This window comes from Nicotiana tomentosiformis, chromosome 9, assembly GCF_000390325.3.
Source record: "Nicotiana tomentosiformis chromosome 9, ASM39032v3, whole genome shotgun sequence".
In the NCBI taxonomy this organism is placed as follows: Eukaryota; Viridiplantae; Streptophyta; class Magnoliopsida; order Solanales; family Solanaceae; genus Nicotiana; species Nicotiana tomentosiformis.
In genome coordinates this window covers 103,503,968-103,530,758 of record NC_090820.1, presented here as the reverse complement: position 1 = coordinate 103,530,758, position 26,791 = coordinate 103,503,968, and the positions used below count along the sequence as shown (strand labels likewise).

Below are 26,791 nucleotides of genomic sequence, written 5' to 3'. Positions count from 1 at the left end.
CAAAGGGATCTTTGGCATATTTCTCAGTGTTGACATCATAAGAGTACTTCCTATTTTCGAAGCAGGTGCGACACATTTTATCCCATGCCCGCACGCACAGGTGTGGCCCTTGGCTTGCAGAAGTAGACTCTATGGACTTAAGTGAAATCCACACCTTCGATGATTTTCCGCAGGTGCGGAACCGCAGATGCGGCAGTAAGGTTACATGTGCGACATAACTCGGTAGAAAAGAGGATATTTCGAGAGTTGCTTCATTTTTATTTTTGGGATTTTGAGAGCTCGGATTGAGATGAGATTTTGAGAAATTTTCAGATGAAGCATTTGGGCAAGGATTCTTGACTCGTTTTTGATTAATTCCCATAAATCTACTATTAATTACACCTTTTAATTATGGTTTTGTAGTTTAAAATTGGAAAACAAGTGTAGAAGTTCTTAGACCAATTTTATGGGTTTTGAAAGGCTAAATGAGGTCGGATTTGGATAATTCTTGTATGGTTGGACTCTATATTGAATGAATGTTCGGATTTTATGATTTTGGTCGGGTTCCGAGACGTGGGCCCGAGTCAACTTTTTGGAGTGATCTTTTCCAATTCTTGCAAAATTCATTATTTCATTATTTAAACCAGCTTCTTATAGTTATAATTATAGTATGAAATTGTTTTGGCTAGATTCGAGCCGTTTGGAGTTGGAAAATCGAGAGAAAGGCCTTCTAATTGATTGATTGAGCGAGGTTTGAGGTAATTGACTTGTCTAACCTTGTGTGGAAAATATTCCCCGTAGGATCTGGTAGTTGGTGATAATTTGTGATATGTGAAGGCCATGTACGCAAGGTGACGAGTGCGTGCACGGTCTAAATGTTGAAATTCAAATTTTTACTGCATAGTTTCCTTTTCATGCCTTAATTGAGTTACTTTAGCACGTTATAGTCATCATGATTAGCCTAATTTCATATGCCTACTCATCTTATCTCCTATTTGTAACTTGTTTCACATGTTTAGTTGAATTATTTGCTTTTCTTGATTTTTGTATTCATTACCTAACTGTGAAAATTCTTTACTTGAAATAGCTATCCTTGAAATATTATTTATTTAGTTATTATGTTTTGGCTTTCGTGTTGTTGTTGAAGTGATTGTTTGGTTGTTTGCACGAGGTTTTTGCCGTGCTGTTGTTATTGTTGCACGAGATTTTTGATGTGCGGTTGTTATTTTTTGCACAAGGTTTCTATCGTGCGGTTGTTATTGTTTCATGAGGTTTCTTCCGTGCCATTGTGATTATTGATATGCATGCGGTGGTATAAGGTCCGGGTGTTGAAATGCATGCTGTGAGATAAGGTGAGCTTGATACGCGTGGATAGTGTGAGAACTACTAGAAGCCATGCGGTGTGATAAAGGTGGACTAAAATCCGAGATGCTATTTCGGGTAAATAATTTTCAAAAACCAAATATAAAGGGTCCCGCGGTGATACAAGGAAATACTGTTATTTGGGATTACGAGGCGGTACCTCGGGAGTGCCCCTGTTGATATTCTTTTTTTGCTGTATTGTTTGGTTCTTGTTTTCCTTTCATGTTGTGTTAGCTTTCCTTGATTCCTTGTTGTTATTTCCCGTAAATTCTCTATTGTTCACTTTCTTATCATTTTCATTATATCATTATATCTTCTGTCTTGCTTTTTATTATCTCCAGTAGGGCCTTGACCTGACCTCGTCACTACTCTACCGAGGTTAGGCTTGGCACTTACTGGGTTCCGTTGGTGTACACATACTACGCTTCTGCACATGTTCTGTGCAGATTCAGGTATATCATATCAGCCTCGGTATTAGTGCTTTGTGTTGCTGCTTGAAGACTTCAAGGTACATCTGCTCGTGTCCGCAGGCCTCGGAGTCCCCTTCTACCATGTTTTCCTTATTTCTTTATGTTTTTGATAGACAATGATGTATAGGATTGTTCAGCATTGTATCTAGAGCTTGTGACTCATATCTCACCGGATTTTCGGAAGTTGTACGTATTAAACTTATAGTCTAATGATGAAGTTGTTGAAATTTTTGAAATTTTAAGTTTTTATTTGATGTTTTCGCATATTGTTAGGCTTACCTAGTGTTAGAGACTAGGTGCCGTCACGACATTACCTAGTGTTAGAGACTAGGTGCCGTCACGACATCCTACGGAGGAGATTTGGGGTCGTGACAATCACAATGGGATAGCACTTACTGCAACTACAAAAATCAGCAACAAGGCTTGATTTGGGATAAAAAACCCCACGACCATGTATCAAACTATCATAAACAATTACTACAATAACAACCAAGAACAAAGCAACCCCACAAACTATAATCACTACAATGGCAACAGGGTGCAGCAACAGAGCATAAGTGACAAGGTCTCCCTGTTGTTGTTGTTGTTGTTGTTGTTAGTACTTCCACCATTATAGTACTCCTCGTTGTTGTTGTTAGTACTGCCGCCATTGTAGTTTTTCTCGTTGTTGTTGTTGTTCTCATCGTTCTTTAGGACTGTGACATGGGCCACATGGTTGTTATTCTTGAGAAGGTACTTGTTGGGAATATTATTAGTTGGGATGGTGATGGGGTTAATTTCTTTGTAGGATTTCTCTATATTATTAGTAGTGGTTGTGGATGGAGGAATTTGACCAGACTCATGACCTTATAGGCCATAGCCATTATTTTCATTTTCATTCAAGAAGTTTGGTTCTTGTTCTTTGTTGGAAATAACTACTTGTGTATTTTTTTCAGTATTGTATTCACTGGAGATTTTGTTAAAGAATTGGCTTTCTCTTGCATGGATTTGCAATGAAGAAATGGGGATAAGAAGGAGGAAGATGAAGGAGAAATGATTGGTAAAGGCAGCCATGAGAGAAAGTAAAAAGAAAATAAATTGTATAATATCTGAAGTGTTTGAATCTTATTTTTTAAATTAGTTTGAAACTCTATTTTCCTTTCTTCTTCTTCTTTGTCCCTCAGAGGAAATTGGGGGTTGGGGGGGGGGGGGGTTGGAGTGATTGTCGTTTCTTCCAAAGTTTTCTGTTGATCAGGGGCAATAGCAACATGCGAAATGGAGGAAAATAGTGGTCCTCTTATATTGATAAGGAAAGTACCAATATTTGCGTTTTACTTTGTATATTGATAATATAAAAGTTCTTTTTAAAATTATTTAAAAGTGATTATCTGTAATTAGTTAATTTAGCTAAAGAAAGAATAAAGTAAATAATTTTTTATAACATATTAAATTACACATATAAAAGTTACATTACCTCATCAGGAGATACAAGTGCTTACTGATTATTTCATTTCTTAGATATCGATAATCCTCTTTCTTTAGTTTTTACTATAATTTTCTACTTTAGAAATAGGAAGGGAGAAACAAAAGGAAAATGAAACATAGTGCGAAGATGAACGAAAATAGAAAAGGTAATAAAGCGTGGATTTTGGAAGAGTGAGGGGGGGGGGGGGGGGGGGGGGAAAGAAACTTCTATAGTAGGAAAATTGAAAATTACGACACTAGATGTGCAGTCAAAAATCAAACATTACGTGCTCATCTCTTAATAATGTCTACTAGAAAGTGCATCCCTAAGACCTAACCTTTTTTCCATTTATGGTGTGTTTGTTGACCCTCGTCATTCTATTCAATCTCAATTTGCATGCTCATTTAAGTACATCCAACAATAGTTGATTTATATTATATTCCACTTCAAAGTGTGTGTCTAGAAGAAATAATGTGTATTTTAAAAAAATAATATTAAAATAATATTTAGTGGCTTATTGCGTATTTACACCAAATCATAATGTAACGACCCGACCGATCGTTTTGAGTTTTAGCGCGTCTCGGCAGTTTGAGGCCTTGAGTAGTTTCACTTTAGCTATTATGACTTGTACGTGAGGTCGGAATTGAATTTCGGAAAGTTCAGGATTGATTTGGAAAGAAAATTCTAATTTCAGAAGCTTTAAGTTTGACGAATGGGCTAAGATTTGACTTTTGAGTAAACGACCTCCGAATCAGAATTTGAAGGTTCTAATAGGTTCGTGTGATAATTTCGGACTTGGGCGTATGTTCGGGTTGAGTACTGGGTCGCCTGGAAGCATTACAGAGCTTGTTGTGGAAAGTTGGCATTTGGAAGGTTTTAGAAATTGTTAAGTTTGGCTTGAAGTAGGCTTTGGTGTTATCGATACGTATGGGATTCCGAGCCTAGGAATAGGTTTGTATTGTGGTTCATGACTTGTACGCAAAGTTTGGCGTCATACTGGAATGTTGTGGTATGGTTCAGACGCGTTCGTCAAAGTTTAGAAATTTAACATTTTTAAGAAGGATTTTGCTCGCCGATTCATAGTTTTGATGTGATTCGAGGCCACGAGCAGGTTCGTGTCATGTATTGGAACTGGTTGGTGTGTTTGGACGGGGTCCCGGAGGCCTCGGGTGAGATTCAGATTGGAATCAGATCGAAATTTGAAGTTGAGGAATGTTGGTTTTGGCCAATTGCTGGTGCAATCGCACCTACGGAAACAGGGCCGCAAATGCGACACCGCAAAAATGGCTAGGCAAGCGCAAATGCGGATTTTGCTGGGGGAAGTCTAGACCGCAAATGCGGTCGAGTGTCCGTAGAAGCGGAACCGCACCTGCGGATGAGGCATCGTAGAAGCGATGAAGTGAGTCGCAGAAGCGACTGGAGGTGATCAGGGCAGAGGCCGCAAGTGCGAAGCAATTCCCGCACCTACGGGCATATGCGGTGCTTGGAGCACAGAAGCGGGTAGGGCTGTTGGGCACGATTTCGCAGAAGCGTGGACTTCACCGCAGAAGCGGCCAAGATGATCGCACAAGCGGAAAGTCGTCTGGGCAGAGGTGTTTTTATAAAATTGGGATTTGGCCCACTTTCTTCCATTTTCACTTGGCGGGGGCGATTTTGGAGAGCTTCAAGGGGAGATGTTCATCAAGCAATACAAGGTAAGTGACACCCACCTATTACAAGTTAAATACATGTTTTGTATATGGATTTAGACATGAAAATTAGTAGGAATATGAGATTTTAGTAGAAAACCTAAAAATTGGTATTTTCGTATTTTGACCACGAAATTGGACATGGAATTTAGAATAAATTACATATTTGAGTTTGTAATGTTATGGGTAATACTTATCTTCAAACAATTTCAATATCCGGGCACGTGGGCCCGAGGGTTGATTTTATAGACTTTTCGAGTGGAGTTGGGAATTATTATGAATGGAATTATTATGATCATTGGAGTATATTTTGATTGATTTGCACCTTGTTTGACTAGTTTTGGATAGAGGGGCTTTTGTTTGAGGTGTTAGAGAGGCTTTGGAGCTGGTTATGGAACTTCGGAGCGTGGTAAGTCTCTTGTCTAACTCTATGAGGGGGAAACTACCACTAGGTGATGTATTTGTTATGTGCTACTGTTTGTGGGGGAGGGGGGCTACGTACGCACAAGGTGACGAGACTCCGTGCGTAGCTAGATTCATGTTATGTCCAGGTAGACTTAGGTTCCCGCCATACTATAACTGTACTATTTGAGTTGTCTCTTGCCTATTAAATTCTTCTATTTTACGTTGTGACTTATGACTAGACTTGTGTAGAGTGATAGACTTGCTATTGTAGAGATTTGATGGGTTTCATGATTAGCCGCAAAATAATTGTACTCCTATTACGAATTTCTCCCGAATTATGCGTTCTCATCGAAAGGTTTCCCTTAAAAATTTATAACTCACATTTCTATTCGTGAGTGGGGTCAAGGACCCATCAAAGCTTCTTATTCCAATGGGATCGGGACGTTTGCCTCAGCAAGATAGATACATCTATGGTTCGTGTTGTTCGACCCTCGGTAGCGCGCACATTGTGATGGTTCGTTTTGTACGCCTCGGAGGGATTTTGTATCACACTCTCATGGGAGAAGGCTGTTCGCCTCGGCAATATAATAGATGTATCTATTGTTCGGAAATATTATGATGGATCGGGCCGTACACCTCGACATTTCTATAAATTACTCTTATAAAATCGTGCTTAATAATTGATAAGATGGCAGTATATTTGTGAGTTTTCCTGAATTGAACTGTGGCGACCTATCTGGTGAGGCTCACTATATATACCCTAATTGAGGAGGTAACTACTAGCTGAGAGTTTGAGTTATTGCTGAGAGGAGAATTCTACCATGTATTTATACTTGTTATTTCGTTTATTTGCTCTGACTCACATCTATCTACTTCTATTGTATCTGTTTTATTGGTCCACTAGTAAGTGTTGATGTCGACACCTCGTCACTACTTCTCTAGGGTTAGGCTAGATACTTACTGGGTACGCATTGATTTATGTACTCATGCTACACTTGCTGCACATTTGGTGTAGGTACATATATGTCTGGTGGTCTTTTGGGCACCGAGGCGCGACTATTGCGGGGATTTTACCATGAGCTGCATTTCATGTTACGATCTGCAACCTCCAGAGTCTCCATTAGGGTTATTTATATTCTCCTGTCTAATTTGTATTCTAGGCAGATGTTGTATTTTATTATATTTCCTAGTTGATGCTCATGCACTTGTGATACCGGGTTTTGGGGGTTCCTACGGGTTGTTCATTATTGTAGTTCGAGTAAATATTACCCTTTACCTTGTAAATTCTATTTCATACTATTTAATTAATGAAAATTATGATTTTAAAATACTCAAATGAGTAATTAAGTGATCAATCACTGTTAGCTTGCCTGACATCGGTGTTAGGCGTCATCACGACCTTTAGTGGATTTTGGGTTGTGACAGCTTGGTATCAGAGCATTAGGTTCACTTAGGTCTCACGAGTCATGAGCAAGTTTAGTAGAGTCTTGCGGATCGGTACGGAGACGTCTGTGTTATCTTCGAGAGGCTACATGGTTGTTATGAGCACTTCCCTTCTTGATTCCTCATCGTGCTATTTGATTTCATTAGGGCTTGTGCCTTTATTTCCTACCTACACAATCTTATGTGACATGAAGCGCTTGTTGTCAATTAGGCGTCGAGTAGTGATATTGATACTGCAGACGTAATGCAGGATATTTTTCCCTACGTGTTTGGGAAGGCTATTATCGTCGCCTTGCGGAAGGGTGTTCTATCGTTTCAGTTCAGTATCGGTAATTCCTCTGGGTTTGAGGCTATGCACAGATTGCTATGATATTCATGTGTTGTTATCGCACAATGTTGGTGTAATGGTAAGGTGCTTGGTTATGTGTCGAGGCAGTGAATGACTCGAAAGTAGGATTTCTCAATGCATGATTTAGAGGTTCAACATTTAATTTCAGCAAAGGAAAGGCAATCGAGCTATGGATGTTCATGTTTTGGTCGATGGAGTAATGAGACTTGAGATTTCAAGCGTGGTGAAATTTTTGTTGTGATGCAGTAGCGTCGTTCTTATTAGAACACATTTCGGTTCACTGGCATTATGGTCTCCTTTGATTTTGCCTTCGGGGCAGAGTGTTGTGAAATGGTGCATGAGGGGCGGTTGTCAGAGATAGCAGTGTGCAGCGGTTCGGAATCGAATTGGTATTTCTAATATTGATGGCTCGAGAAAGATGATCTTCAAAGAGGCTTAGAGTCGTTAACAATTTATTTTTTCAGGTGCTACAAAGATGGATTTTTGATTTGATGCAATATTTGGGTAGCGAAGTATGAGGAAGGACATGGCGGGAAGTGTTTCGCGGTGGTTGAAGTACTAGCAAGTCAAGTATGAAAAGCAGAGGTTGAGAAGTTGCTTAAAGGAGATGGTTTAACTGAAGTAAGAGTGGCAGATTAGCATATGGATTCTGTGGTAGGATAGCCGCGTGCCTTGAGAAGTGTAGAACGTTTTGGGAATCGTGATGGAAGGTGATCTTGTCTGCGAATTTTATTTGGAATGATGGTTACTGTACGAAGAAAGATTGAATATGCAAGAAAGGAGTTTCTTGAAATGAAGAGGGGTGTGAAGATTTGCTTATCGTTTCTGATGCAATATGACTTGAGTTTGGAAGGTATTGTTGAACTTTTAGTCGATATCAATGGGGAAGGGATAGACTTATACAGCTTGTGGGCGAGCATGGGCTCTAGAGAATTTACTGATTACGTGGTAGTTGTACCCAGTGAAGCGTCGTTGTAAGATGTCGGTAAGGAATCCCACATATGGGTTATCTCCTGTGAGCAGGTTAGCGGTTGTATGATGTGGATGAAGCTTCTGCGAAGAATATTACTTGCTACCTAGTAAGAGGTCGAATATGTGATTGTGACTGATAATTCGGAATGTTTCATGAAAAGTTTAACAAAAGATTTTGAGAAATTTGGCGGGCTAGAGGTGCGAGATCATGGTAACTAAGAAGGAGGAATCCTCGCGGGTTCTAGGTTTATGTAATGGTAGCTTAAAACTAAGTGGGGGAGCCCCACCATTTACGATTGGATCGCGTGGTTGTCTGCTTGTGCGATTTCTGGTTATCGATGCGTTGGAGGATTAATTATGACTAGGGAAAAGGAAAAGTCAGGAATAATTCGAACAAGGAACTCGATGAATGTGTGCTATACTTTTCCTTATCGATTGAGGTGCATGATTTGGGAAGACTCAGAGTTTATGCTTCATATGAATGTAGTGTAAAAGGAAATGAATTCAGTCGGTTGCTTCTTTGAGAGGGTGTTCATGTACTCGCAAAGCGTTGGTGTTCGGTCATGTTCGGGATCAGGTCGGAGTGGGTGACTCTGAATAACGGTCCTAGTGGGTTCAGGGATTAAAGTGCAGTGCCTAAGGATTTCGGGTCCATTGTGTAGTTAAGGATCGAGTTTTCATAGTAGATTGTGAACGGAACTTGGAATGTTCTATGTCACCGGCTGGGTCATTACACGGAGGCCTCGGGTGAGTTTCGGATTGGAATCAGATCAAAATTTGAAGTTGAGGAATGCTAGTTTTGGACAATTGCTGGTGCAATCGCACCTGTGAAAACAGGGTCGCAGATGCGACTCCACAGAAGCTGCTAGGCAAGCACAGGTGCAGATTTTACTGAGGGAAGGCTAGACCGCAGATGCGGTCGAGTGTCCGCAGAAGCAGAACCGCGCATGCATATGAGGAATCGTAGAAACGAGGAAGTGAGTCGCAGAAGCGACTGGAGGTGATCAGGGCAGAGGTCGCAGGTGGAAAGCAATTCCCACACTTGCGGGAGCGCAGATGCGGTGCTTGGAGCACAGAAGCGGGCAGGGCTATTGGGGACGACTCTGCATAAGCGTGGACTTAGCCGCAGAAGCAGCCAAGATGATAGCAGAAGTGGAAGGTCGTCTGGGCAGAGGTGTTTTTATAAAAATGGGATTTGGCCCATTTTATTCCAGTTTCACTTGGTTGGGGCGATTTTGGAGAGCTTCAAGGAGATATGTTGATCAAGCAACACAAGGTAAGTGACTCCCACCTATTACAAGTTAAATACATGGTTTGTATATGGATTTAGACATAGAAATTAGTAGGAATGTGGGATTTTTGTAGAAAACCTAGAAATTGGTTTTTTTGGATTTTGACCACGAAATTGGACATAGAATTTGGAATAAATTACATATTTGAGTTAGTAATGTTATGGGTAATGCTTATCTTCAAAAAATTTTGAAATCTGGGCACGTGGGCTCGAGAGTTGATTTTATAGACTTTTCGAGCGGAGTTGGGAATTATTATCAGCATTGGAGTATATTTTGATTGGTTCGCACCTTGTTTGACTAGTTTTGGATCGACGGGCTTTGATTTGAAGTGTTAGAGAGGCTTTAGAGACGGTTATGGAACTTCAGAGCGAGGTAACTGTCACACCCCTTTTATACCCCCAAAAAGATATGTATTATGGATTATTATGGGTTAAAGAGTTTTTTCAATTAAAGTGACAAATTTGAGTAGGGATTATTTTATTTACAGAGTCGCCATTTGGAATTGATTTTTTAGGTGTTCCAAATCACCTTTTATTTAAATCCCTAGTCAAATGAAGGTTTGACTCTATTATTATTGGTCTGCGAAAACCAAGTTCGGGTAAGGAATTCTGTTGACCGAGGAAAAGGTGTAAGGCATTCCCTGAGTCCCGTGGTTCTAGCACAGTAGCTTTATTGACTATAATTTGGCTTCAATTAATTTTAGATAAACTATAATTTATTGGTTTTCATGTTTTATATATCCGCTTTTATATTAAAATATGGAATTATCTTTGAAACGAATCACGTGTGTGAATCCATTTTGTTTATTGTGCCAAAATCATGTCACGTGTACGTGCACGCAATTAATAGCATTTTTGTTATATTAAGATTGTTTTGACCAAAGTTGCGCGAAAACATACTTCAGTTTTAATTTTAAAAATCACAATTATGCCACGCGAACGTATACATAATCGCGATAAACTAATTAAAAGCGCACCTAATGCACTCTAACGATGTTTATTATTCTTCCTAAACTTTGAGATTATTGTGAGATCATGAATTATGGAATTACTTGTGGAAGAATTGTATGATTTTAGATATTTGAATAAATAAACCATCCTATACCAATACCCTATAACCCAACAATTGAAGCCCAAACTTATTAGGGTCTAAATCTTTCCAACTTTAAAGCAAGTTTGAATACCATATTTTCAGAAACATAATTAAGCATATAGCTTTTAAGGACTAATTTATATTATTATTATCAAAATTTAAAGGCAAATAAATAAAATCACATGAAATAAGATAAAAAGAACAGATGAAAGAATAAACCCTTAATGCAAAATTTTCAATTAAATGAGTCTTCAAGAACAGGTACAATAACTCAGACGAACGCCGAACAAGCATAAGCGACGAATAACATCAAACCTAGTGAATGGAGCTCCAACGGAATCCTCGACCTCGACTATTGACTCCACTTTTTGGAATGTATGTGAATACCTAATTTTTGACGGCACCCAAATTCGATATTATTTTAGTGTAAATATTTTTTTTAGGTCTAATGTTGATATTTTAAACTTTTATCTTACTCTTAATTGGTTTTATTTGAAAAACAAATTTAACTACAAAAAAAAAAATAATAATACTTGCCTTACAAGTTTTATTTCTATTGGTTAAAAATAAAAAGAAATTTTTCAAAAAATATATAGCTTTTTTTTTCTTCTTAGTATAATTTAAACTATAGTGTAAATATTGGGTTTTTTATTTATATAGTTTTATTTAAGTCTAAAAGTAAGTTAGTTATATATTTATATATGCATTTTACCTTCTTTTTTTAAAACAAAAGTTAAGAAAAAAAAATAAACCTAAGCTAACGAAAGCAAAAGACAACAAAAAAATGGGTAAATCTTGAAAGATACAAAAGATACAAAATATATATATATATATATATATATATATATATATATATATATATTATCTTTACTAACTTCCCATTTTTTGCTAAACTCCCTTCTCCCTCACATCTCCTCTCTCCACAATCATAATTCCCTCACGTCCCTTTCCCCACTTCCCCCACTCAGCACTACTCCCTCACATCAATTACTACAACCAACATACATTTATATATAATTGACATCTTGGAACAGAAGGAAAAAAAAAAACGAGATTGAGAGCAATGTAAATGAAGGGAATCTAAAAAAAAATCAACATAGGGAAGGGAACACAAAAAAAAAGAGAGGAGAAAACCTAGCAGCTAGAGGAGAAACGGAGAGAGGACAACAATTTCATGGGATAAAAATGCAGCAGCCACTGCTTCTTTTCTTTTTCCTTAACCTCGAGTTGAATCCGTTCGAGGTTGCTAATTTCGGTTCGAGTTCTGATTTGTAGCTTGCTTGTAGATTAATATTTTAGATCGTATTTCACTGTACCTGTTGGGAAAACTATCAGCAATAAAGGTTCCATTCTTTCATACTCTATCTCTTTATTTTGTTCTTATCTGATGCTTGAATGAAAATGCTTGAACACTGATTCATGTTTAATCATAGTGTATCGAGTTGAAATTTTATTTTAGTTACCTCTGTTTGGTTATCTAGACATTAAAATGAGAAGGTCGTTGGTATATTATTCAGTACTTATCATCATGATCTACTGGCTATTTGTCAATATGAATTTGTGCAATCAAGATTAGACTATTAGCTCAATATGAATTTGTGCAATCAAGATTAGACTATTAGCTTTGGTGTTAAATTGGCATATATGTTGTAGATATAAGATAAGCTGACGTGATTTTTTTATATGTTTCAGCTTTGGTTTCCTTTAAGTTAAATGTTTGTTGTTTTCGACTTCTTTTCCTACGCTCATTGAATGATATTTTGTTGCTTTGTGTGTTATCACTAATTTTAATTCATTATTCTCCACTGTTATGCTTATATTTTTTAATGTTGTTTCAAATATAGACTTCTGAGATAATATTTTGAGCCATGTGAAGTCGAGGGAACCGTTTGGTTTATTAAGTTATGACATTTTTAATAGTCTTTTTAATTCCAAGTAGTCAAATTTTACACCTCCTCTACAACTATTTTCATAAATCATGACCTCATAACGATCTCAAATTAGTTTAGAAAAATAACTCTAAATATGCTAGAAAATATTTAGACGCACTTTTAATATTAGCCCATATGTTCATGCCCGAACCTTGGATTGATATGCTTAAACAATAAAAGGATCATGTGTGCATTCCGCGTCTCGATACCTTTAAATTTAAAATAATTATGTTATAACCATGTGTACATTCCGTACCTTGGTTTAACATTTAATTTTAAAAAAGTACCTTGTGTGCGTACCGCATCTTGGTGAACATAATTAATAAAATATAATTATTAATTATGCGATAATAAATAAGCCATAATCAATAAAATACAAGAATAACTAAAAATTAATTTAAGCCTTACATTAGTCAATAAAGCGACCGTGCTAGAACCACTGGACTCGAGGGGTGTCTTATACCTTCCCCTCAGTCAACAGAATTTCTTACTCAGTCTTCTGTTTTCGTAAACCATAAATTAGGAGTCAAATCTTTCTTTTGATAAGGGAGTCAATAAAAGGTGACTTGGAACACCAAAACTCAATTCCAAGTGGCAACTCTAAATAATAAATTATCCCTTTTCAAAACGTCACTTTTATTGGAAAAACTCTTCTAACTCAGCCTCGTAATAAGGGCTGCGGGAAAAAAGAGGTATGACAGCTTTGGTGACTCTGCTGGGGAACAAAACCCAGAATCTCTGGTTCAGGGTTTAGGGTTCAGAATTTGAGCTTGTAATGTGATATATACTTGGCTTTATTGATTTGATGTTATTACTGTATTTTTGGGCCTAATGTGCTAATTACCGCTTTGATATTATTTGAACTGTATTAAATTATCTTCTTACGCCTCCCTTCTGAGTCTTCTGAATTTATGGTGCACACGTGCGCGTGGCCCACTTTTCTGTTAGAAGTCATACCAATTAGAACGAGGCTGGGTCAGTAACTAGGCCGGGTAGACTTTCGTGCTCCCGGTATATTGCTCCCACCTCGGCTCGAGTTGTCCGCTTGGGTAAGTCATGTCTAGAACACACCCCCAGGTTTAAACCTAGAATAACATAGCCTCATGCCGGATCCCTAGTAGGAACGTTTATTTGCATCATGTGCATTTGACTTTGGGGACTCAACACAGGGGTTGGGTCTGTCTAGAACAGGTTTACCTGAGAATTACAAGACCATCCTGATGCATCTTATGTGCTACTTGTGCATTATGTTTGATTTGGTTTGTGCATATTGACCGGTTTCTAAAATAAAAATAAAAATATAAAAATATTGAGGGAAAACCAGAAAGAAGAAAATATGAGGGAGAAAATTTACCTGGTTTTCGAAAATCTCAGTATTTACCCCAAAAAATATAAGCCTGAATTTTTCAAAAAAAGTGTCATCCTATTCCTGAAATATTTACGAACTACGCGGGTCTGATTCTCACCGGATGTGAGATACGTAGGCAACCTTCATAGGGTTCGGCCCTATTTTTATAAAATAACTAAAAAAAGAAATGTGTCTAGTGTTTTTTTTAATCAAAAAACAAATAAGCAGACCCAGCTTCGGTTAATCCCAAATCGTTCCTGTCGGAATATCCTTAGAACATCTTCAAAATTGTTGAAGGGCTGTTCTAGCAAGAACGGACGTGTCTGTCAATCGGGAATCACTTTTACCATAATGCCCTTCTTCCGATCCTAAAGCTATCCTTGAAAGTAAGAAGGGGCCATAGTTGCAAAAATAACCACCCTTTCTTCGGTCACAATTGCAAAAATAGCCCCCCTTCTCGTTGATTTTTCTTAAAATTGAGTTATTTACAAAAGATTGTTTGCAAAAGGAGTGCATTGGTTCTGTCTCTTGAGACTAGTGTCAACCTTAACATTAACCACCCACAGGTACAAAATGAGCACTGTCCAGAACACACCGTTCACAGTTGTAGACGAGGCTCCACTTCAGCTTCAGATGTGGTGGTATGATTTAGGAGAAGATGGTCCGAAATGGGTCACCAAGCACCTGGGAGCCCACACAGATATTATGAAAATTAAACCACGAGACGATTTGATTGAGGCACTAGTGACTTTTTGGGACCCTGTTCACAATGTCTTTCGCTTCTCCGATTTTGAGCTAACTCCCACTTTAGAAGAGCTAGCTGGATATTCCGGGTTTGGCAGGGATTTGAGAAACCAGGAGCTCATATTCCCGAGGGCTCTTTCTGTACACCGATTCTTCGATCTTCTGAACATCAGTAAGTAAATTAGAAAGACCAACGTAGTCGAAGGGTGTTGTTCTTTCTACTTCCTGTACTCTAGGTTTGGGCAGCCAAATGGGTTTGAAATGCATGAAAAGGGCCTTAACAACAAGGAGAACAAAGACACATGGCAGATTCATCGTCGCTTTGCCTTCATAGTGGCGTTTCTGGGAATTATGGTCTTCCCAAACGAGGAGCGGACAATTAATACCCGCATAGCCAGGGTTGTACAGGTCCTCACTACCAAAGAACATCACACTCTTGCCCCGATCATTCTATCAGACATTTATTGGGCGTTGACTTTGTGCAAGTTTGGGGCAAAATTCTTCGAAGGGTGCAATATTTTGGTACAAATATGGTTGATTGAGCATCTCCGACATCACCCCAAGTTCATGAGCTATGGTCCGAGCAAGGATAATTTCATTGAGAGTTACGAAGAAAGAGTAAAAGATTACAACTCTCCAGAAGGGGTGGAAGCCTGGATATCCCACCTAAGATCTTTAAATGCAAGTCAAATTGAGTGGACTTTGGGATGGCTCCCGGTAAGAGAGGTGATACATATGTCGGCCCTAAAAAGTTATTTGTTGTTGTTGGGTTTGAGAAGTGTCCAGCCATATGCGCCACATAGAGTTCTAAGACAACTAGGAAGGTACCAAGTAGTACCTAAGGATGAAGATTTGAGTGTGCAAGTGATTGAGCTACACCTCGAAGCCCCACTCCCCGAAGCTTTAATCCAGCAAATTTGGAATGGTTGTCGCTACTTGAAAGATGATACTCAGGTGCCAGATCCTGCAAGAGGTGAGGTAGATCCGGGTTATGCTATATGGTTTGGGAAGAGGTCTCGCGTGGATGATGTGCCAGAGCCCAAAAGGCCCACAAAAAGGCCGCATGTTCAAGCCTTTGATGATAAAATCCAAGAACGGTTGGCCTGGGGTGAACGGGAAAAGGGATACAAAACAACTATTCATGCCTTAGAAGAAAGGCTGAGAAACCTTAATTTTGAGAAAGACTTGCAAGAACAAGAAGCCGAAGGGGAAAAGAAGAGTCTGATCCGCAAAAATGAAGCCCTTCGTACTCAACTTCAACAGATGAAGAAAGCCTCTGAAGTGCCAGTGAGAAGTTGGAAAGACCAGAGAACCATTGCCAATCTGATGGAAAAGGTGCAAGATTATGATTCCCTCTTGGCAAAGACTGAAAAGGCGTTGGACAAAGCCAAGGAAAATATCGTACAGCTAAATGAGAAGGCCGAATCAAGTAAGGATTGCCAAGTAACAAAATTTGAAGAAGAGAGGGCTCAATTCGAGAAAGAGAAGGCCCATTGGGTACGTTCAGAAGCTCAGCTCCATACACAGTTGGAAGAAATGAGAAGGTACAATAGAGAATACCAGCATGCAGATTTTGATAGGGAGATGGCTCAGGCGAGACTCGAGCAGACTAGACTTCGGGCTCAGTTGGAGTCAGCCTTAGATCGTGAGGGCCACATAAGGGAGATAGCCACCGCTCGCCAGCAGCACTTACAAGATCGAGATCAGAATTTCCAGTACTTCAAAGAGCAAGTCCATAATTTGGCTGTTTATACCGCTCAAAGTTATGTGAACTGCCAAGGGATGGATTATGAGAAGTTTTTGGAGCATGCACCTACTTTTTCCCGTCATCTTGCAGCAGAGTTAGAAAGGATGTACCGTACATTAGGGGGTCAACCAGGGCAAGCCCCACCATGAGCAGATGTTCCAGTGTTTGAAAGCAAGAAGATTGTGGAGTTGAAATATAGTCGTAGTTGTTAGAACTTTTCATGTATTAGTTATGTTTTAGTTTGAGTCATTGTTGAATCTTTAAAATCGCTGTCTTTTAGTTTTGTCAGAGTCTGGTAAGTCATTTTCAATGTAATGTCCTTTCTGTTATTGTATTATTTCATTTTGTTAAAAAAAAAAACTATTATTGTTTTTCCCTGAACTATGTAATGGTCTGATTCATGCGGCGTTATGATACGTAGGCAATCCTCATCGGATGCGATCATAACCATAATTAATCTAAAAAAAATGAAAAAAAATGTTAAATTTAAGATGAAAATAAACCAATAAATCAATAAGCCGGGATGAAATATAAAGTCTTCCAAGATCATTTTAGAAATGAAAATGGCATTAAGTGCATGACATATAATGTATGATTAATATCTGCAGAATGCCTAACTCTAACACGTTTGTTGTTTGTCATTTTAAAAGATAAAGTAAAACAGAGGTGGTCGGTTTGTGGTTTAAACTGGCGACTCACCCTTACAACACGAGATCAAAAGGAAAAAGTAGAATGGCAAACAACAGTGAGAATGAGTCAGATAATGATGATGTTCATGGACAATTGGTTGAACAAGGTTCAGGACTGGTTGAAGAAGTAAGAGTGTTGAAGCAACAATTAGCAGAGATGTACCAAGCCTGGGTGAATGGACAAGCACTTCCCTCACTACCCATAGGGCCTTTGGATAATCTTCATAATGTGTCAGTTGCCACTCAAGTACCTATCTCCATAACAAGTAACCCATTATACCAACCTGGATTCAGTCCGAGCATTAACCTTCCCACTATCCCCAGTACCTTTATTCCACGTCCTCCAATCGCACCTCTCAGAAATGACCCACCTACTATACCCATTGTCCATACTTTCACTGTCTCTCAACCGGCTCTTGCTCAAAAGTCCAATAATGATCCACAACTGGATGCTCATGATGCCCAACATTACTCTCCAGAACTGACTTTAAAGGTTCCGGATTCATACAGGCATACTCCTCATAACGTCTTCCCAATTGAGATCGAAAAGCACGAAAAGAATATGGAACAAGAGGTAATGACCAGAAAAATGAAGAGCTTGGAACAAACCATGAGAAACATACAGGGTTTGGGGGGCCACAAGAGTGTTTCGTTTAACGATCTATGCATGTTTTCCCATGTTTATTTGCCACCCGGCTTCAAGACCCCCAAGTTTGACAAGTATGATGGGCATGGTGATCCCGTTGCCCATTTGAAGAGGTATTGTAACCAATTAAGGGGAGCGGGAGGCAAAGAAGAATTGCTTATGGCATATTTTGGGGAAAGTTTGACAGGAATTGCTTCAGAGTGGTTTATAGATCAAGACATCTCTCACTGGCACGTTTGGAATGACATGGCTCAAGATTTTGTCCAACAGTTTCAGTACAATATTGATATAGTGCCAGGCCGCTCCTCTCTCGTCAACATAAAGAAGAAACCAACAAAAAGCTTCAGAGAATATGCAATCAAGTGGAGAGAGCAGGCTGCTAGGGTCAAACCACCAATGAAAGAGGCAGAAATTATTGACTATTTTCTCCAAGCTCAGGATCCTGATTACCTCCATTACATGTTGGCCGCCATTGGTAAACCTTTCGCTGAGGCGATTAATATTGGTGAAATAGTTGAGAATGGCATGAAGTCCGGAAAAATTGTGAGTCAGGCAGCCCTTAAGGCGACCACACAAGCAATTCAAAGCGGTTCAGGCAATTTCGGAAATCGAAAAAAGAAGGAGGAAGGATCCATGATGGCATCTGGGTTCGGGGGAGTTCAAAGAGGAATAACTCCTTCTTACGTGCAATTCCAACAAGGACAATACAATTCTCCTCAACATTATTATCTGCCTCAAGGTCTCCGATACTCAGTTCCCCTGCAACAATACACAGTGTTTAATGCTCAGGCTTATGCTAGGCCTCCCAATGACCAACAATTCGGGCATCGATTCCACAAAGCTCCCGTCAACTCCGGCCGAATTTTTAGGCACCATATAATCCTCGTCCCCGACAAGAATATGTCAGAGAACAGGAGCCAAAGAAAGAGTTCACCCCAATTAGAGAATCGTATACAAGCCTATTTCGAAAGTTGATACAGTTGAAGTTGATTGAACCTATTATGCCGCATTATGTGAATCCAAATTCAAAAGGTTATGACTCAAATGCAAGATGTGAGTATCACTCTAACACCCAAGGGCATAGTACTAAAAACTGTTGGACATTAAAGAAAGCCATTGAAAATTTGATTGAAGCAAAGGCAATTGTGGTAACAAACAATGAGGATACTCCTAATATCACAAACAATCCGCTCCCAACTCATGATAATACACATTTTATTGGGATGATTTGTGATGATCGGGATTATAAATAGTCTGGCAAGACAGAGATGGTTGTTAGAACCATAGGGCCAGAACCAAAAGTGATAGTGAGCCCACCGCAATTGGCATCGTTGATGGTGAAAGGTGCGAGTTCTAGTTTGAACTTGGCATGTTCTGAAAAAATGATTCTCTATGTTCCTGGAAGCACAAAAAAGGTTGAGGTTCAATTGGGTGGGCCAAAACTTTACATCCCCGGGGGCATTCAAAAGATCATTCCAAATAATGGTTTGAGGAATATAACAGCGCCAGTCGTGATCCGACATGTTGCCCAACTCCTAGTGACAAACACAAAAGCTATTCCCTGGAATTATAAAAAGACTGTCATGACATACAAAGGAAAAGAGATAGTTGAAGAAACAGGTGAAATGGGGGGCTTGACCCGCTCTGGAAGGTGTTATTCACCAGAGGAATTGAGAAAAGCTAAGCAAGCCAGGGAAAGTCACTTGCTAGTGAAAGAACCCGTTGCAGAAAAAGAAGCAGAGGAATTCCTTAAGAAGATGAAAATGCAAGACTACTCAATCATTGACCAACTAAGGAAAACTCCTGCTCAGATATCTTTGTTATCTCTGCTTTTGCATTCAGAAGAGCATCATCATGTGTTGATCAAAACTCTGAACGAGGCATATGTCTTAGAAAAGACAACGGTGAATCAGCTAGAAAAAATGGCTGAAAGATTCTTTGAAGTAAATAGAATTACTTTCAGCGATGATGATTTGGTTGAGGAAGGGGCTGGCCAAAATAGAGCTTTGCATCTTATGGTCAAATGTGAAGGGCACTACGTAAAAGGAGTCATGATTGACGGAGGCTCAAGTGTAGATGTGTGTCCTCTTTCTACTCTACAACAGCTGAACATTGACACTAATAGAATTCGAACCAGTAATGTCAGCATCAGAGCTTTTGATGGTTCAAAAAGTGACACTATTGGGGAAATCGAACTCACCATGACAATCGGCCCGGTTGATTTTAACATTGTCTTTCAAGTGTTAGATATGAAAACTTCCTATAATTTTCTTTTGGGAAGGCCGTGGATCCATATGGCCAGAGCTGTACCATCCACCCTACATCAAATGTTCAAATTCGAGTGTGACGGGCAAGAAATTATTGTTCATGGGGAGGACGACTCATCCGTCTATAAAGACCCGTCCATTCCATATATCGAGGCCAAGGAAGGATGTGAATCCATCATATATCAAGCATTTGAGGTGATTGAGGTGGACCAAGTGGAAGAAGGAAAACCAATTTTGCATCCCCGTCTTTCAGCCACATCTATGATGGTAGCTTCGTTGATGTTGAGGAACGGCTATGAACCAGGAAAAGGATTGGGATCCTCTCTGCAAGGAATTGCGAACCCCATTGCTCCCTTTTCGAAGAAAAATACCTTTGGCTTGGGCTTTAAACCAACATCAGCTGACATAGACAGAGCCAAGGCCCGCAAAAAGAATGGTTGGAATCTGTCCAAACCAAACCCTCACATTGCCTACTCTTTTGTCAAGCCACAATTTGAAGAAATCCAAAATCCTTCTACTCAGGATGACATTGACGGAGTTTGCCAGGGTCTCAAGGAGATGTTCTATGAGATCAATATGGTTCAAGTTGGGGAGGGCCGTAGCCGTGCAAGTGTTCAACTGATTGGTCCAGATACCTCGCTCAGCAACTGGGAAGCAACTCCTCTTCCCATCGGGAAGGAGTCTTGGTAGCCTATTTTGTTGCTTTTTCTGTATTTGGATTATTTTAAGGGTTGTAATCCAGATATTTTAGTTTAATTGCTTTGCTATGATGTTAACCCTTCTATCCTTTCAAATTCAATGAAATGAAGTTCCATTTTCGTAGTAAAATTCTATCTTTTTATTTCCCTAATTTTTGTTAATTTCTTATCATTTTCAGTTTCGATAATGCTGGCTTTTAAAACATGACATGCACGCGGAATTCATGCCCAGATCTTAAAAAGCTGTCTAATCTCGAAATAATGAATCAAGAAGTTGAGTATGACGAAGATGAGGCTTTTAGAGAAATAAAAAGGGAATTGGATCAATTTGAGAATAAGCCTAAGCCTAACTTAAATGAAACTGAGGCAATTAACCTGGGAAGGCCTGAAGAAACCAGAGAAACAAAAATAAGCATTCATACTGAACAAAAGATGAGAGATGCCATAATTCAAGTTTTGTTCGAGTACAGAGATGTATTTGCTTGGTCGTATGATGACATGCCGGGTTTGAGTGCCGATCTAGTGGTCCATAAGCTTCCCACACATCCTAATTTTCCACCAATCCAGCAAAAACAAAGGAAGTTTAAGACAGACATGAGTGATAAGATTAAAAAAGAAATCACAAAGCAACAAAGTGGAAATGTGATCAGGGTCGTCCGATACACTACATGGTTAGCAAATGTTGTGCCAGTGCCAAAGAAGGATGGGAAAATCAGAGTTTGTGTTGACTATAGAGATTTAAACAAAGCAAGTCCAAAGGACAACTTTCCCTTACCCAACATTCATATCCTTGTTAATAATTGTGCTAAACACGAAATCCAATCTTTTGTGGATTGTTATGCCAGATATCACCAAATTCTGATGGATAAAGAAGATGCAGAAAAGACCGCCTTCACAACTCCATGGGGAACTTATTGTTATAGGGTCATGCCATTCGGTTTGAAGAATGCAGGGGCAACTTACATGAGAGCCATGACTACCATATTCCATGACATGATGCATAAAGAGATTGAAGTGTACGTTGATGATGTGATCATTAAGTCGAGAACACAAGCTTACCATGTGCAAGACTTGAAAAAGTTCTTTGAAAGGCTACGAAGGTACAATCTCAAACTCAATCCAGCCAAATGTGCATTTGGAGTTCCTTCTGGGAAGCTTTTGGGTTTTATAGTTAGTCGAAGAGGCATTGAGTTAGATCCCTCCAAGATAAAGACCATTCGAGAGCTGCCTCCCCCAAAGAACAAAACAGAAGTCATGCGTTTACTCGGGAGGTTGAATTACATTAGCAGGTTCATCTCGCAGCTTACAACCACATGTGAGCCTATTTTTAAGTTGTTGAAAAATAACGCCGCTATCAAGTGGACAGATGAGTGCCAAGAAGCTTTTGATAAGATCAAGGAGTATTTGTCAAATCCCCCTATTTTGGTCCCGCCGGAACCTGATAGGCCTCTGTTTTTATATCTGTCAGTAATGGATAGTTTCTTTGGTTGTGTTCTGGGTCAACATGATGCCACAGGCAAAAGGGAACAAGAAATATATTATTTGAGCAAAAAGTTCACCACTTATGAGGCCAAATACACTCTTTTGGAAAGGACATGTTGCGCCTTAACTTGGGTCGCCCAGAAGCTTAGGCATTATCTTTTGGCCTATACAACTTACCTCATATCCCGAATGGATCCCCTGAATTACATCTTTCAGAAGCCGATGCCAACAGGCAAATTGGCAAAGTGGCAAATCTTGCTCACAGAGTTTGGTATTGTTTATGTCACTCGCACTGCCATGAAGGCACAAGCTCTGGCTGATCATCTGGCAGAAAACCCAGTTGATGATGAGTATGAATCTTTGAACACATATTTCCCAGATGAAGACGTTAATTTAGTTAAAGAAGTAGTCCAAGATGACAGTCAAATTTGGAAACTATACTTTGATGGGGCTGTCAACATCAAAGGCGTAGGGATTGGGACAATTCTGGTATCACCTACTGGGCAACATTACCCTGCTACGGCGCGACTTTGTTTTTTCTGTACAAACAACACAGCAGAATATGAAGCTTGCATCATGGGTCTGAACATGGCAATAAATCTAAATGTGCATGAACTGTTGGTGATGGGAGATTCAGATTTGCTTATTCGGCAGGCTCAAGGTGATTGGGAGACTCGAGACATCAAGCTCATTCCATATAAACAATGTGTGGAGGATCTTAGCAAAAAGTTCAAGTCCATCGAATTCAGGTACATTCCCAGGTTTCATAATGAATTAGTTGATGCCTTGGCCACATTAGCCTCAATGCTTCCATATCCGGGTAATACTCACATTGACCCATTAGAAATTCAAATTCGGTATCAACATGGTTATTGCAATACAATTGAAGCAGAACCAGATGGTGAACCATGGTATCGTGATATTAAGCAGTTTCTGAAAACAAGAGAATATCCGGAACATGCTAATAGGGATCAAAAGAGAACTATTAGGCGACTCTCTAATGGTTTCTTTTTGAGTGGGGAAATCCTATACAAAAGAACTCTGGATTTGAATTTGTTGAGATGTGTGGATGCCAAAGAAGCTGAAATGATTATGAATGAGGTGCATTAGGGAGTTTGTGTTCCGCACATGAATGGATATGTTCTAGCAAAGAAAATCCTTCGGGCAGGATATTATTGGCTTACTATGGAACGAGATTGCTTTTGTTTTGTTCGCAAGTGCCACCAGTATCAGATTCACAGTGATTTGATTCACTCGCCACCTTCAGAGTTATATCCTATGTCGGCTCCTTGGCCTTTTGTTGCTTGGGGAATGGACATCATTGGCCCAATCGAGCCAAAAGCTTCAAATGGGCACAGATTCATCTTGGTTGCAATTGATTACTTCACCAAATGGGTGGAAGCTATTACATTGAAAGCAGTTACCAAGAAAGCAGTAGTAGACTTTGTTCACTCCAACATCATCTCTCATTTTGGTATTCCAAAAACCATTATTACAGATAATGCTGCTAATTAGAATAGTTATCTGATGAAGGAGGTATGTGAACAATTTAAAATTGAGCATCGCAATTCTACTCCTTACCATCCCAAAGCTAATGGAGCTGTTGAAGCTGTGAATAAGAACATCAAGAAGATTCTTAGGAAGATGATCCAAGGGTCTAGACAATGGCACGAGAAACTGCCTTTTGCTCTTTTGGGATACCGGACAACTGTCCGTACATCAGTTGGCGCAACGCCCTACTTATTGGTTTATGGAACTGAAGCGGTCATACCTGCTAAAATTGAGATTCCCTCTCTCCGAATCATTGTTGAAGCAGGGATTGAGGACACTGAATGGGTGAAGTCCCGATTGGAACAGTTGAATTTGATTGATGAAAAGCGTTTGGCGGTAGTTTGTTTTGGTTAGTTATACCAACAAAGAATGGCACGCACTTACAATAAGAAAGTGCGCCCAAGACAATTCGAGGTAGGACAACGTATTTTGAAACGTATCTTTCCGCACCAGGAAGAAGCAAAAGGAAAGTTCGCCCCAAATTGGCAAGGTCCTTACCTCGTCAAGAAAGTATTGTCAAAAGGATCTCTACACTTGGCAGATATAGAAGGAAAGGTGACTGATATATCCGTCAACGCAGATGCGGTCAAGAGATACTATTTATGACATGGCTCTGTTGGGGCATTCTTATATTTAGCATTTTCAGGTTGGGATGACGAAAGGCTATCATTCTCGCTACCCAAACACTGGTCAACCCTAGTTATCCCTTTGAAGCCTTGTTTATATTTCTTTGTTTTCCCCTCTTTTGGATTAAAAAAACAAAAAAAAACAAAAAAAAGGAAAAAAAGGAAAGAAAACTCAAAAAAAAAATCATCAAAACAAGTTCATGTTAATTGAACTATGTCTGACCTGATTCCGAAAGGATACGTAGGCAGCCTCACTCTGGGGTTCGGTCATACCAAAACAAAAATCCACATTTCCCCAGTATTCAAAGAAACTAGGGCATGGTTTTATTTTATTTTCGATGGTTGGTCCAACAAAATGGTTCCAAAAGTTGTAATTCAGTTGAATAGTTCTTTTTACCTTTCCCTGCTAAGACCTTCTGATCAACTTTCGAGAATGCTAAATCAGTATACTACGGGTGATGCCTCAACCATTGTAAAAAGAGGAAAATAAATGAGAGAGTCTTATTAGTGAAAACCCTCACGGGCACTATAAGGCAATGGTGAGTTGAGAGAAAGACAAATGAGAGAGGTCAATTGGTAAAAACCCACAAAGGGCATCATTGATCGATTTAGGTCTTCATATATCTTGGTACAAGCATGGTTAAGACAAAGAACTCAGTTTCAAAGTGAAGTTTACAACAGATTTCGAGAATTAGACTGTTCAAACGGATCGGGCATCCAGTCCAAAATGCATGTCATGTTCATTGAAGTCAGCATATTCCTCTAGATAAGTCCTTTCTTTTTTTTTTTCCCCTGAAAGGGACACTTCTTGATTAAGTCGTAATACATGTTAGTTCACTTTCTTGTTTTCTTTTGCATTACTTTCATGAGTCCCGTTCAGTCTAATTTTGTCAAAGCAAAGCAAAGAAAAGGCCACAAAATTAGTTATAGTTTCCCCGTTATATAAAGCAAAGATTGCTGGGCATAAACCGTATGGGCAAAGGCATAAAGCCATCTGTGATTTTCCTTGACGAGCAAAAGGCTGGAAGGATTGAACAATGTTCCAAGGGTCAACAAAAGTTACTCAGTTAAAAGATTTTTGGGAGCAAGGTTGTTTGCACCACAAATACAAATGGTGATAGGCACAAAATAGTCAGGTTTCGATGCTGAGAAAGAAGATCTCCAGAAAGTAAGGATAGAATCTCCCGGCAATTTATACGAACATCGACTGAGTTAGTTTTTCTAACAAGTGTAATGGACGCAAGGTCAAGTCACTCAAGAAATCAAGTCCACAAACTGACCACCATTTTAAAACTAACGAATCTTTCTTTGTTAAAAACAGGAACTGAACAGTTTTAGGAAACAATTCGTGAAGGGACGAACCCCACCAAGAGAAGTTCTCAAAATCCTTGTTTTCCTACCAATATACATATAATCATGTTATTTTTAGTTTAATTTTAGGGAATCAATACCCTATCTTCAATACAGGGTACTACATCCCTTGGTTGCATTATTTATTGCTACATAGGGTATGCCATTCCCTAGTAGCATACCAAAGTGCTACGAGCCTCATTTTATTTCTAACATAGGGTACTACATCCCCTGGTCGCATTATGTTTTGCCTACGTAGGGTACGACATTTCCTAGTAGCATTCCAGAGCGCCACGAGCCTCATCTTATCACCAACACAGGGTACTACATCCCCTGATTGCATTACTTTCTGCCAACATAGGGTACGACATTCTCAGTAACATCTCAAAGTGCTACGAGCCTCATTTTTATTGCAAACATAGGGTACGACATTCCCTAGTAGCATCCCGAGGGCCACGAGCCTCACCTTATTCCCAACAAAGGGTACTACATCGCCTGGTTACATTTCTCATTGCCAACATAGGGTACGACATTCCCTAGTAGCATCTCAGAGTGCCACGAGCCTCATCTTATTGCCAACACAGGGTACTACATCCCCTGGTTACATTTCTCATTGCTAACATAGGGTACGACATTCCCTAGTAGCATCTCAGAGTGCCACGAGCCTCATCTTATTGCTAACATAGAGTACTACATCCCCCGATTATATTTCTCATTTCCAACATAGGGTACGACATTCCCTAGTAGCATCTCAGAGTGCCACAAGCCTCATCTTATTGCTAACACAGGGTATTACATCCCCTGGTTGCATTTCTTATTGCAAACATAGGGTACGACATTCCCTAGTAGCATCCCAGAGTGCCTCGAGCCTCATCTTATTGCCAACACAGGGTACGACATCCCTTGGTTGCATTTTTTATTAAAACCATAGGGTACGACGTTCTCTAGTAGCATCCAGAGTGCCAAGAGCTTCATCTTATTGTCAGCACAGAGTACTACATCCTCTGGTCGCCTTCCTTCTTGTTAACATAGGGTACGACACCCCTTATATATATATATAACTCTCATTTCTTTTTCAATTCTTTATTTTGCAATAGAAAGATAGTTTATTGTATTTTCAATAACCCACAAAAACTTTTCTAGCGCAAACTGGGGCAGAAAATATTTGTTCGTTTTGTTTGTTTCTGATGGCTTGCAGGTTTTTCTGCAAAGTATG

At 39.4% G+C, this 26,791-nt stretch overlaps 1 long non-coding RNA gene across 1 annotated transcript; it reads left to right on the top strand.

The window, feature by feature from the left end:
• Positions 1–2,219: 2,219 nt before the first annotated feature.
• Positions 2,220–2,943, top strand: LOC117278181 (uncharacterized). The gene is made up of 2 exons (XR_004508498.2): positions 2,220–2,543; positions 2,747–2,943. It is a non-coding gene; the product is annotated as an uncharacterized lncRNA (long non-coding RNA).
• The last annotated feature ends 23,848 nt before the right edge of the window (positions 2,944–26,791 follow it).